Source organism: Sitophilus oryzae, unplaced genomic scaffold, assembly GCF_002938485.1.
Source record: "Sitophilus oryzae breed Bouriz unplaced genomic scaffold, Soryzae_2.0 scaffold_1624_pilon_pilon, whole genome shotgun sequence".
NCBI lineage: Eukaryota > Metazoa > Arthropoda > Insecta > Coleoptera > Curculionidae > Sitophilus > Sitophilus oryzae.
In genome coordinates, this window is record NW_022146308.1 from 1,145,961 (window position 1) to 1,157,071 (window position 11,111).

Sequence of the window (11,111 nt, forward strand, 5' to 3'; positions counted from 1 at the left end):
AAAACAAAATGTTGATATTTTGGTGAAAGTTTGACCACCCTGTGGAGTATTTTAACAAAGCAAGCAATTTCAAAATTATTTTGTCATCTACGTGTATCTTTTCGATAGTTTGTTTTTTGGATTATCTCTATAGCTTCATTTTTTTGGAGATATTCGCTTTTGAAGAAGAAACTAACATTTTTTCGTATTTTTTACATTAAAACCATACCTATATCTTTGGTCTTAGTCAACAGGCCTATCAAATAGTGTTTACGATTTATGTAATGTCTGTCTTTGAAAAATCACATTATCGTTGCCTGTTAGGCATCTACTCTAGCAGAGATGGTTTTAAGTCCAAAAATTGATCTCTACATTGATCAATTAAAGTAGCAATAGCCGATACTTGAGAAGTTAAAACCATCTCTACTAGAGTAAGTGTCAATAAACAAGAATAATATGACTTTTCAATGACAGTGGCATTACAAAAACGATAAACACTGTTTTATGAGCGTGTTGATGGCCCTGATGGGACCCAAAAGCAAAGACATACTTTCAATGCAAAAATTGCAGTAAATCGTTACTGCCTTATTCAACAACTAATATCTCCAATAAAAATAAAGCTATTGAGATGAACAAAAATCAAACTATCGAGAAAAGACGTATTTAGATGATAAAATTATTTTTAAATTCTTTGCTTTGTTAACATACTCAACAAGGTGTTTCAAACTTCCATCAAAATATCAACATTTTGTATAATTCACAGACGGAAACTTTTTTTTAATTTAGAAAGAGATACTAAATATTCAAATAATTTATCTACAAATTGCTTAAAAGTCATAAAAATCGGCCAACGAGATCTTTAAATATAAATATAAACTTTAAAATACATCAAAAATTTTAAGGTGCCTGTAAAAATAGTAGTTCTTTGTCACGGAATATTGGGACACCCTGTATATAAACCCAGCCATAATTAACTTAAAAAATATTAGAAGTACATAGTAGTATTTGTCAGAGTCATAGAACAAAGTTTTTTTTTCTTAAGAAAAGCCATTAAATTTTGGGGGTTCACCGCCACTATCTATGGTCGACGACCAAATATAATACTCAACTCTAAGAACGACCCACTTATGATTACAGTACACGCATTTCAATATACCCCTCGCGTTCGTTTTTATATCATTATACACTATACGCCAGCGTATAATAGCGTACAGCGTCGGTGCGCTGGGCGTCGTCGTCCGCCATCTTGTCGGCCCTAATGAAAACGTCGAAGGCACTCGAACGTGCTGGCGGCGCGCTCCGCGCTCGGTTCGAGGGTGCTTCACGTGAACGTGGCTTAACGTAAATATTATTAATTTTGCACCTCGTCCTTATACGTGCGCGTATGTATATGTGTTGAATTTTTGTGTTTTTGGTTTTATTTCTTTCTGGTTTTGACGGTGGCGTGAAACAACGGCCGAGCTGCCAGAGTGGAAATAATTCGGTTGCTGCTTTGAATAAGCGTTTTTTTTTAAATTATATTTGTTAAAGTTAGATTTGTATGCTTTACGATAATTATCAGTAGACCAGGGCCCGTATTCTGTAACTTTGACATAAAAACGGTACGCTTTCAAAGCGGTATGCCATTATTCTTATTATACGAGGGAAGTTTTGAAGACGCTTCTCAGCATTTTCGATGTTTTGAACAATATTTATAGCTGCCAAGTTGTAAAATATCAATCACTTATTGAGGAATTTAAGACGTAGTATTTTCACTAAAGAGCAAGACAACGCACAAAATCACAATTTTTTCGATTTTCACTGACAGTTCGACAAGCAAAACGATCCTTTAAGGCAACCGTTTTCAAAGCGCTCAGCGCAATCAGTAAAGACGTAACTTTGAAAACGCTAAGCGCTTTTAGACGCTCAGCGTATATGATGTTAATTTTCGCTGAGCGCGCACTTATTTAGCGATTTCGATTTTCTCGTCTGACGCGCTTAGCGTCTTTACTGATTGCGCTTAGCGCTTTGAAAATGGTTGCCTTAAAGAATCGTTTTGCTTGTCGAACTGTCAGTGAAAATCGAAAAAAATGTGATTTTGTGCGTTATGTTGCTCTTTAGTGAAAATTACTACTTCTTCTATAAATTCTCACAATAAGTAATTGATAATTAACGGTAAATTTACGATTTGACAGCTATAAATACTGTTCAAAACATCTAAAATGCTGAGAAGCGTTTTCAACATTTCCCTCGTATAATAAGAATAATGACATATCCATAGAAAAATAGGTTGTCAACTCAACAATAGGTTATGAAAATCACGTAACATTGACATTTTTCATTGTTACATCCGTCAGTTATTAACTTTTGACTATTAGCTTTGATTAACTACATTAAAAATTGTGATGTTGCCAATATGTACTCAACGCGTATACAGAACACGATTCGCATGGCAACGAGAATACCAAAATCGACTGCCTTGCGTTTCGCTGATCGAATACTTGCGCTCACCGCTTTGAAAGCGTAACGTTTTATGACGTTAATATTTTTCCCTCGTATAATAAGATTGATGACATATCCATAGAAAAATATGTTGACATAAACTCAACAATATATAAGTTATGAAATTCACGTAACATTAACATTATTCATTGTTTTATCCATATTTGACTGTCAGATACCTGAGAAATTGCGATGCTGTCAATATGTGCTCAACGCGTATCCAGAACACGATTCGCACCTTTTTATAAGATTCGCACAGTAACGAGAATACCAAAATCGACTGCTTGGCGTTCGAATACTTTCGCTTACCGCTTTACAAGCGTAACGCTTTTATGTCAAAGTTCCAGAATTCGGGCCTAGTATTTGAATTCGTTAATTAGTTAAAAAATTTACTACATCCTAATGAGAGCTTGTTTGGTTTGGTTTAGCTTGATAGAAAGTACATAATATACAATATTATCAAAAAGTTATATTCAAAGATACAAAAGATACAAAGGCATGATATTTATGGCAATAACATGCTTTTGTATCTTGACATAAACTAGCATATAGGTATACTCAAATGGGCACCTACTTAAGCATTCTTTAGATAGAAATCAACGCTATCGAAAGGTGCGTATGTACAATTTATCTGAGATAGATTATTTTGAAAATATTCTTATAATATAAATATTTTGACCTATCTCCTCGTTTTCTAATTATTTTATCAACTAATGAAGAAGCATATCCATTACACTGAGCTACATTTCTAATGTAATTTCTTTCTATTTCATATTTTTCGTTGGTAAATGGAAAACTAAGTAATCTATAAACTAAGAAATTTAAACAAAAAATCTTATGTTCAACACTATAACACGATTCATTAGGAACATATCGGCATGTAATGGTATTTTTTCTACAGATATCAAATTCCAGGCAATTAATAGTATTTCTAATAACTAATACATCTAGAAATGATAAACTATCGAAAACAGGAAATAGCCATCTTATCCGATAATCAAGCAGCACTAAAAGCGATCAACTCAGTAACCATCAATTCCAAGTTGGTCAAAGAATGCATAGAGAAGCTGAACAAATTAGGCAAAAAAAATATAGTCCTCCTACTCATCAAAAGCAAACGATCTAGCTAGAAAAGTAGCAAACTCTCCATTGACTAGACCAGAACTGTTCTGCTTTCCAAGTGGAAACCAACTTAAAGGGGAACTCAAGAACCTGGAAGACTCTCTCCTTAACCTGGAGTGGGAATCCTCCATCGGTCTAAGACACTTGAAGAAATTTCTCAGAACGAGAAAAATTAAAGATTTTCATTGATTTAAGTAAGGACAATCTTCGGACCGTCACCGAGTTTTTAACAGGACACTGTTTCCTCAACGAACACCACAATAGATTGAAGCTAAGAAACAACAGCGAATGCAGATTCTGTGGGGAAAATGGGGAAACATCAGAACACCTCATCACCGAGTACGCCGAGACGACAATTGTTCGTACCATAACTTTGGTACGGCTGATGTCGGAGATCGACAGCTAGCCTCTGTGTAGTCAGGTACATGCAGGCTTTTGTTTAAGCTCTAAGACTGTATGATGAGTTATAACTCTCTAAACTTAAGGAAGGGGGATACACAGTAGATCTGTAATCCCAAACATTCTACATTCTACCATATCAGAGCCTTTTTAATATGTTATATTTTTATGTTATTATAATGCATAAATACAAAACAAATCTATACAAAACCAGAAAGGGAAAAATAAATCAACATACTCCGTCGATTCCCTCGATAAATATCTCAAAGCCGCTGCAAATTTCAAATAACCGTCTCAACCGTAGGTACACACATTTGTAAACAATGGCCGAGTCCCTTCTTGTTACCGTTCTGTTTCGCTTCCAAATAGGCAAACACAATCGCCTCTCTTTTGTTCGTCGGCTTTCGAAATGTCCGAACTCGAAAAAAGGAATAAAAAACGCACAGGGAAAGAAAAGGAAACAGAAACAACAAATATGCTATTGTTCGGTCGGTTTTTTTTGCCCGCCATATTGTCGAAAGGCTTATACGTCCGTCGATAGTTTAGTTTTCGCTTTTGTTTCAGAAATGCTCCATCAGGGTGACCTGTCCTCCTCTATGGAATCGTTGTCGTACGAGTCGTCGGTGACATCACCGGCGTCCAATAATGGCCACCAATCGCAGAGGACGAAAAGGTACGTAAATAATAATGGATCTATGAAAATTGTCCAAAAACAACCGAAGGAGAATTATCCGAATATAATTGAACAAAATGAAAAAATTAATCGAAAAGACAACAACTGCAATTGACAAAATCAAAATTCCCCAAAAAGTCGATTATAGTTAAAGGCTTGCTTTAATGAAGGACATTTTGGACAATGACAATGGCCTAAAGCTTCATTCTAAACCTAGCAATTAGTGGAATAAATTTATGGTTTCAATTAGAAGAGCAATAGAAGTGTGTTCCTCTAATTTGAATGTAGGCATCAGAACGTCAAAATTAGTGGTAGGAATTTTCCATTAGTGGAAAAAGCCTGAGAAAAAAGTTACCAAACTTTTAACTTTTCACTAATTATACTTCAAAATTTGCGAAAAATGTCATCTTGGCCTTTGATTAATATCCGTCAAGAGAAAATATGGTTGGAAATCAAAAGTTTATTATTGTTTTATAAGCTAAATAATAGGCTTTCTCTATGGATACAACTGATTACCGCAAGCTGTTGCTAGGATATTCTGTTAATTTTAATTGTTTATTAGACATTGTGAATGATCGTAAACTAAAAAGTATAAAGTGTAATTGAAAACACTAATTTATTCCACTAATTGTGAGGTCCTGAATGAAGCTTTACAATGATAATGACATGACTACATAATTATTGCTTATTTCGAGTTTTCTGGTTTTTCATTGTTTTACTTCTAATATTAAAGCAAGTACAAAATGAAAACGATAGAAATTATTTGAGAATATAAGGATTATATACTCTGAACGGCACACAAAATGGACACCTTAAAATTTTCAAGTATTTTAAAGAGGAAATATTTTTGTTATAGTTTTAGATTTAAGTGTTTAGTTTAATATTTTTTGTTCTAACCATGGTATCATCAAAGCGGTCTTTTCTGGATAATTTGTTTTTGATTCATTTCAATAGCTCATTTTTATTGGAGACATTCGCTTTTGAAAAAAAACAGTTACGATTTACAAAACAATTAGCATTAAGCATACCTTTGCTTTTGGTCCTTTTGGTCCATATCAACATAGCAATGAATTAGTGTTTATAGATTTTGTAATATCACTGTCATTGAAAAATCATATTATTACAGTTTGTTATGGCAGTTACTGAAGCAGAAATGGTTTTAAGTTCTACCCACTATTTTTGTTTTAATTGAACATGGAATTTTAATTAAATCATCTCTCTTCTGTATACTACCAACCAGCAATTATTCTGACTTTCCATGAAAGTAACATTAAAAAACAATTAACTCTATTTCAGGTGTGGTAATGTGGACGAAAAAATTGCATGATTTTAATGCTAAAATTGCTATAAGTACATTTTTACTAATCTCTTCAAAAGCGAATATCTCCAACAAAAATAAAACTTATTAAGGTGAGCTAAAAACAAACTATCGACATAAAACGCACCTTGATTATAAAGTTGTTTTAAATTCTTCACTTTGTTAAGCCATTCCATGGGGTGTTTCAAACTTCCGCTGAATAACATTCTATTTTCTCTCGTATAGACAGATGGGGACTTTAATTTGCAGAATCCTCGCTTTAATCTCACTTAAATACTTAATTTTTTTATCTAGGATGAGAACTTCCTTCAAACATCACCAGCTCAGAACTATGAAGACGTACTTTGCCATCAATCAAAATCCGGATGCAAAAGATCTGAAACAATTGGCTCAAAAGACTGGTCTCTAAGCGAGTTCTTCAGGTAAATTATATCAATCTATAATAATTGTTAGTATTGATATCCCTATTGTAAAATGTATATGATTAATTCATAATACACCGAGTGGATCAAATTTGAAATGTATAAATATTGGCTCTCCTGGTCATTTGACAGTCGTACATACGTTTTGTACCATGATCTACGTATGTACGATGAGTATACGTGCCAAATTTGAATAATTTTAGACAAGCCGTTTTTAACTAATTTGAAGAAAACTTTGTTTTCTTCAAAAAAAAAGATTGTTTTAAAATTAGAATTAAAATCTAAATCTAAGCAACAAAAAGTATTTAGTGTTTTAAGACGTATATTTACTCTCTCTAAAATTATAGAGGAGTTTTAAAAAACTATTTACTGTTTTGTATACAGGGCGGTCCAAACTGTATTCCGGAAATTTCGGTAGCATATTTTGCAGATAAAAACAAGTAAAAAAGTTCGTATAAATATATGTCCTAAAATGCTTAGTTTCGGAAATACAGGATGTAGAAGTTTCACTTTTATTATGATTTTTTTCAAATAATTTCTGAAGTAACGTCAATATTTGGATGAAAATTCGTGTCTGGGCGTTTTTTGACATGAGAAATTTGATTTTGATGTCAATATGACTCCTATTTGTAGGGGGCACCACCTATATGTATTTTAACTTTTTTGATGAATAATAACTTTTGCGTCCACAGCTGTATAAAACTACTGAGTGAAAAATCAAATTTTCCATGATTTTCTACGTAAAAAAATATCTCTTGGTAAAAATTGTTACCAGCCACCGTTCTCAAGATATTTAGAATAGAAACAGTCAATACATGTCATTATTGACATAAAATAAACATGTTGAGTAGATAATTATTTGACTAAAAGGATAATCTTGGGAACTTTTTATTTTTTTAAATTAATCATAAATTTTTCTTGGAAAAAATGATAAGACAGTTCTGTTGAACTTTTGACACACAACATTTTAAATTTATGGTTTCAGTCTAATAACTATTTAGTCAACATGTTTAATGTATGTCAATGTTGACAGGTATTGATAATTTTGATTCCAAATATCTCGAGAACCATTACTTGTAGCGATTTTTTCTAAGAGACTTTTTCTACGCAAAAAACGTGGTAAATCTATATTCTTTTACTTAGTAGTTTTGTACAGGTACGGACGAAAAGTTATTACTCTTCAAACCAGTTAAAAATATGTAGGTAATAAATTATTTGGAAAAAATCAATATAAAAATGAAACTTCAACACCCTGTATCTCCGAAACTAAGCATTTTAGGACATACATTTATAAGAACTTTTCTACTTATTTTTATCTGCAGATATTACTGCCGAAGTTTCCGGAATACAGTTCGGACCACCCTGTATATGCTTCTACTATTTCCAGTGTTGTGTTATTTACTAGAATGTCTTTCCTGTCTCCAGTTCGTTGCACATTACTTTAGTTTCTGCTAAATTCATTTTGAGATCTACTTTATTGCTGGCTGTATTTAGTTCGTTAATTTGCTTGTAGTTCTTCAGGAATACTGGCAATTCCATCTATACTTAATTCTTTTTTGGTCCAATCGAGTTGACGGAAGATTTCTTCTAGTGTTGCTGTAAACAGCTTTGGGGATATTGCGTCTCGCTGTCATACTCCTTTGCCATTTCGGATCTCTAGATTTGTTTTATATATCATTACTCTTGCTTTGGCTTCCTTGTATATATTGGTTTGGTTTGGTTTACCACCCTGTATATTTTCTGTCTATAAAATTATAGAGAATTAAGGAAAAAAATAAATCCATATAAAAACGTATTCAAATAAGATACTGAGTGCATTAAGTGAGAGAAACAAAAAATAAAGAGGGATTTTAATATATATTTTTTTTCTTTTTGATAGGTTTGGTTCCAAAATGCTAGAGCAAAATGGCGTCGGAATCTGATGCGACAAGAAGGCGGTCAAAACAACAATAATAACCTTCAATCCCAAGGACCTAACAGTTCACCCACAGGTTCGACCATCATGGAAAACGGACTTTCCATCAAAGTCTGGACGATCTACATCATCATTTACACAATGGAAATTCACAAACGTTAAGTTTCAGCGACATTTATTAGAACACCATCGAAAATAACCTGACGATTGATTGCTCTTATGACGAAAATATACAGTTTGTTAAAATATTATATGGAAACTATGGAGAACAAAGTATTTTTAGTGTCTAAGAAGTTTTGATACTTGCAAAACGTTTCTTATTCCTGAAAGATCAAATAAAATAGTCCAAATTAAATATTTCTTAAAAAAAATGTCTGTATTTTTGTCACTTGAAAGTTTTTTCAAATAAATATGTTATTTTGATATACAACTAAGCTTCGAAAGTAAGAAACTCCACTTCGGGTTTTAATTTTCGAAAATACATAAAAATAAAATAAAATATATATCATAAATATTTCTATATCAATATTTTTAGACACACTGTATAATTAATATAAAATAAATCGAATTTAGAAGATCTATAACTGCAAATAGTTGTTGCTTCTTATGAGTTATAAATTATGCAGTCAATAATTATTGTAAAATTTATTATGATATTATTTTTTTGGTAAATTTTGTTAAAAATCTAGTACTTACAACTCGTCAGATACAGAATAATATGCGTATTTCTTATTGTCATTCTCCACTCTGTATCGTATGGTTGAAAAAAAGGCGCCCAGTTAGCTTGGAAATGAACATCGATGACATTCCCTATATAATTTTACATATAAAATGACAGCGATCTTCATTTTATAGTCATCGCTTACGTCTTTTTTCGATCATATTGTACAGTGCATTAAAAAATCTTCGAATTGCCAAAAAATATTAATCTTTTATTTACCTAACTGACTATACAAACTATTTTGATGACTTGCCATATTAAGTTTTTAATGTTTTCATATAAAGGTACATACAGGCTGAGAGCGTCGAGCGTCGCGTCGCGTTTGCGTCGCGTCCGCGTGTCGAAATGGAATCAATTCATTTAACTTAAATTAGACCGTTCAAGCAGACAGCGTCGCGTTTGGCGTTGAGCTAGCGTCCGCTGAGCGTCGGGGTTCGAGTTCAATGGGGCGGACGCGACGCGCCGCTCGACGCCGCGGCTGAGGCCCGAATGTACCTTAAATCAACGAGATTTGGTATGTTAGTATTTAATTCAATTGTTTTTGGCCACTTCCTGTTTCACCGGAAATGAAAACACCTTTTGATTTTTAAATGGCACTTTCGATATATTTTTACTTTATTCTATAGAAAACAACTCTGAATATAATAAGTTAACTAATAATTGAATATTAAAAGTTGACATATGATATGTCAACTTTTGACATTTTCGTTTAAAAAAAATCGTAGGTATTTAAAATTTCAATCTAGAGTGCCATGGCTCTATTAAAACACTAATTTTTAATCAAGGAGCCTTGGAAAAATATATTTGATTGTCTAATGTTTTTCGTGTTTTGTTCTGGCCGGTTAAAATATACCCAAATCGTAATTTTAATCAATTTTTTCAAATGGAACAAGGGTGGCTCATTAGCATATTTGGAAAAAGCATTTTTTACGAATAATTTGGTACCACACACTTGGTATTTCGTGTCAATTTGTCGTTATGAACCGCATGTTACAATTTCAAATAAACCATATGCGAAAATGACAAAAGTTGACATATGATATGTCATTCTATACAGAGTATCTTTTTCTCTCGAATAAAGTCAAAATATACCGAGAGTGTCATTTAAAAATCAAAAGTTGTAGTTATTTCCGGTGAAACAGGAAGTGACTAGAAGTGACGAAAAACAAATGAATGCGTCAGTCAATGATAATTTATTTTTATACTAACATACCAAATTTCGTTGATTTGTCTGAAAAAATAAAAAAGTTATAGGGGTGAGCGGGTGAGCCACTTATGAGACGCACCCTGTATACCAAATATGTGATATCAAATAATCTAGGCAAATAATACACTAAATTGTCGTATTTGACATCACCTTTCTACCGAATCCGTTGTCATATTGTCGTTTGGGCCAGAGCATGGCCAGAGTCAAAATCCATAAAAAAAATTTAAAAAAAATATATATAAAAACATTATATATTTATTTGAGCAAAATTATTTTAATATATTTCGCTAAAACAATATCAAATAGTTAAAAGTAAATATTAGAGAATAGAGGAAAGTTCATTCTAAGTTATTTTGACTGAAGAAATTCAAAAGACAGAATTTTTTTAAGCTTTATTTTTCTGAAGATTTAAACTCTACGCATCTCTTAATGCCAGTCCAAGGCTATAAAAGTAAATTATGATTTGAGATAAAGATAAACCGCAATAAAAATGGAGAATTTTGACAAGATAAACCGGAGAAGAATCATTCAGAAGAAATAAAGTCAAAAGTTTGGTTGTTGCGAGTGTGTTTTATTAACCATGTGTGATTTCACTGGTCTCCTATTGTTGGCAGCACACGCCATCCACACTGCGCCGACAACTTGTCGTAAAATATACGAACAAAACGTAGACACTTTGATTTTTACCGACTCGAGACGGGACATTGAAAAGCCTTCGAATTTTGAAACAAAACAAAAATGGCATTGTGTACCGCAGAAATGTATTGGATTTATCATAACTTTGTCGTAAAACATGAATGTTTTCTGTCTTTAATGTTTTTGTCTGTTTGGTCTGGACCCGAGCAATACGTAACTGAAACGAAGTACAAATGAT

The 11,111-nt window shown here is 32.7% G+C and overlaps 1 pseudogene; it reads left to right on the forward strand.

Annotated features, from left to right (window-relative positions):
• The first annotated feature begins 4,304 nt into the window (after window positions 1-4,304).
• Window positions 4,305-8,568, forward strand: LOC115880483 (annotated as a pseudogene).
• The last annotated feature ends 2,543 nt before the right edge of the window (window positions 8,569-11,111 follow it).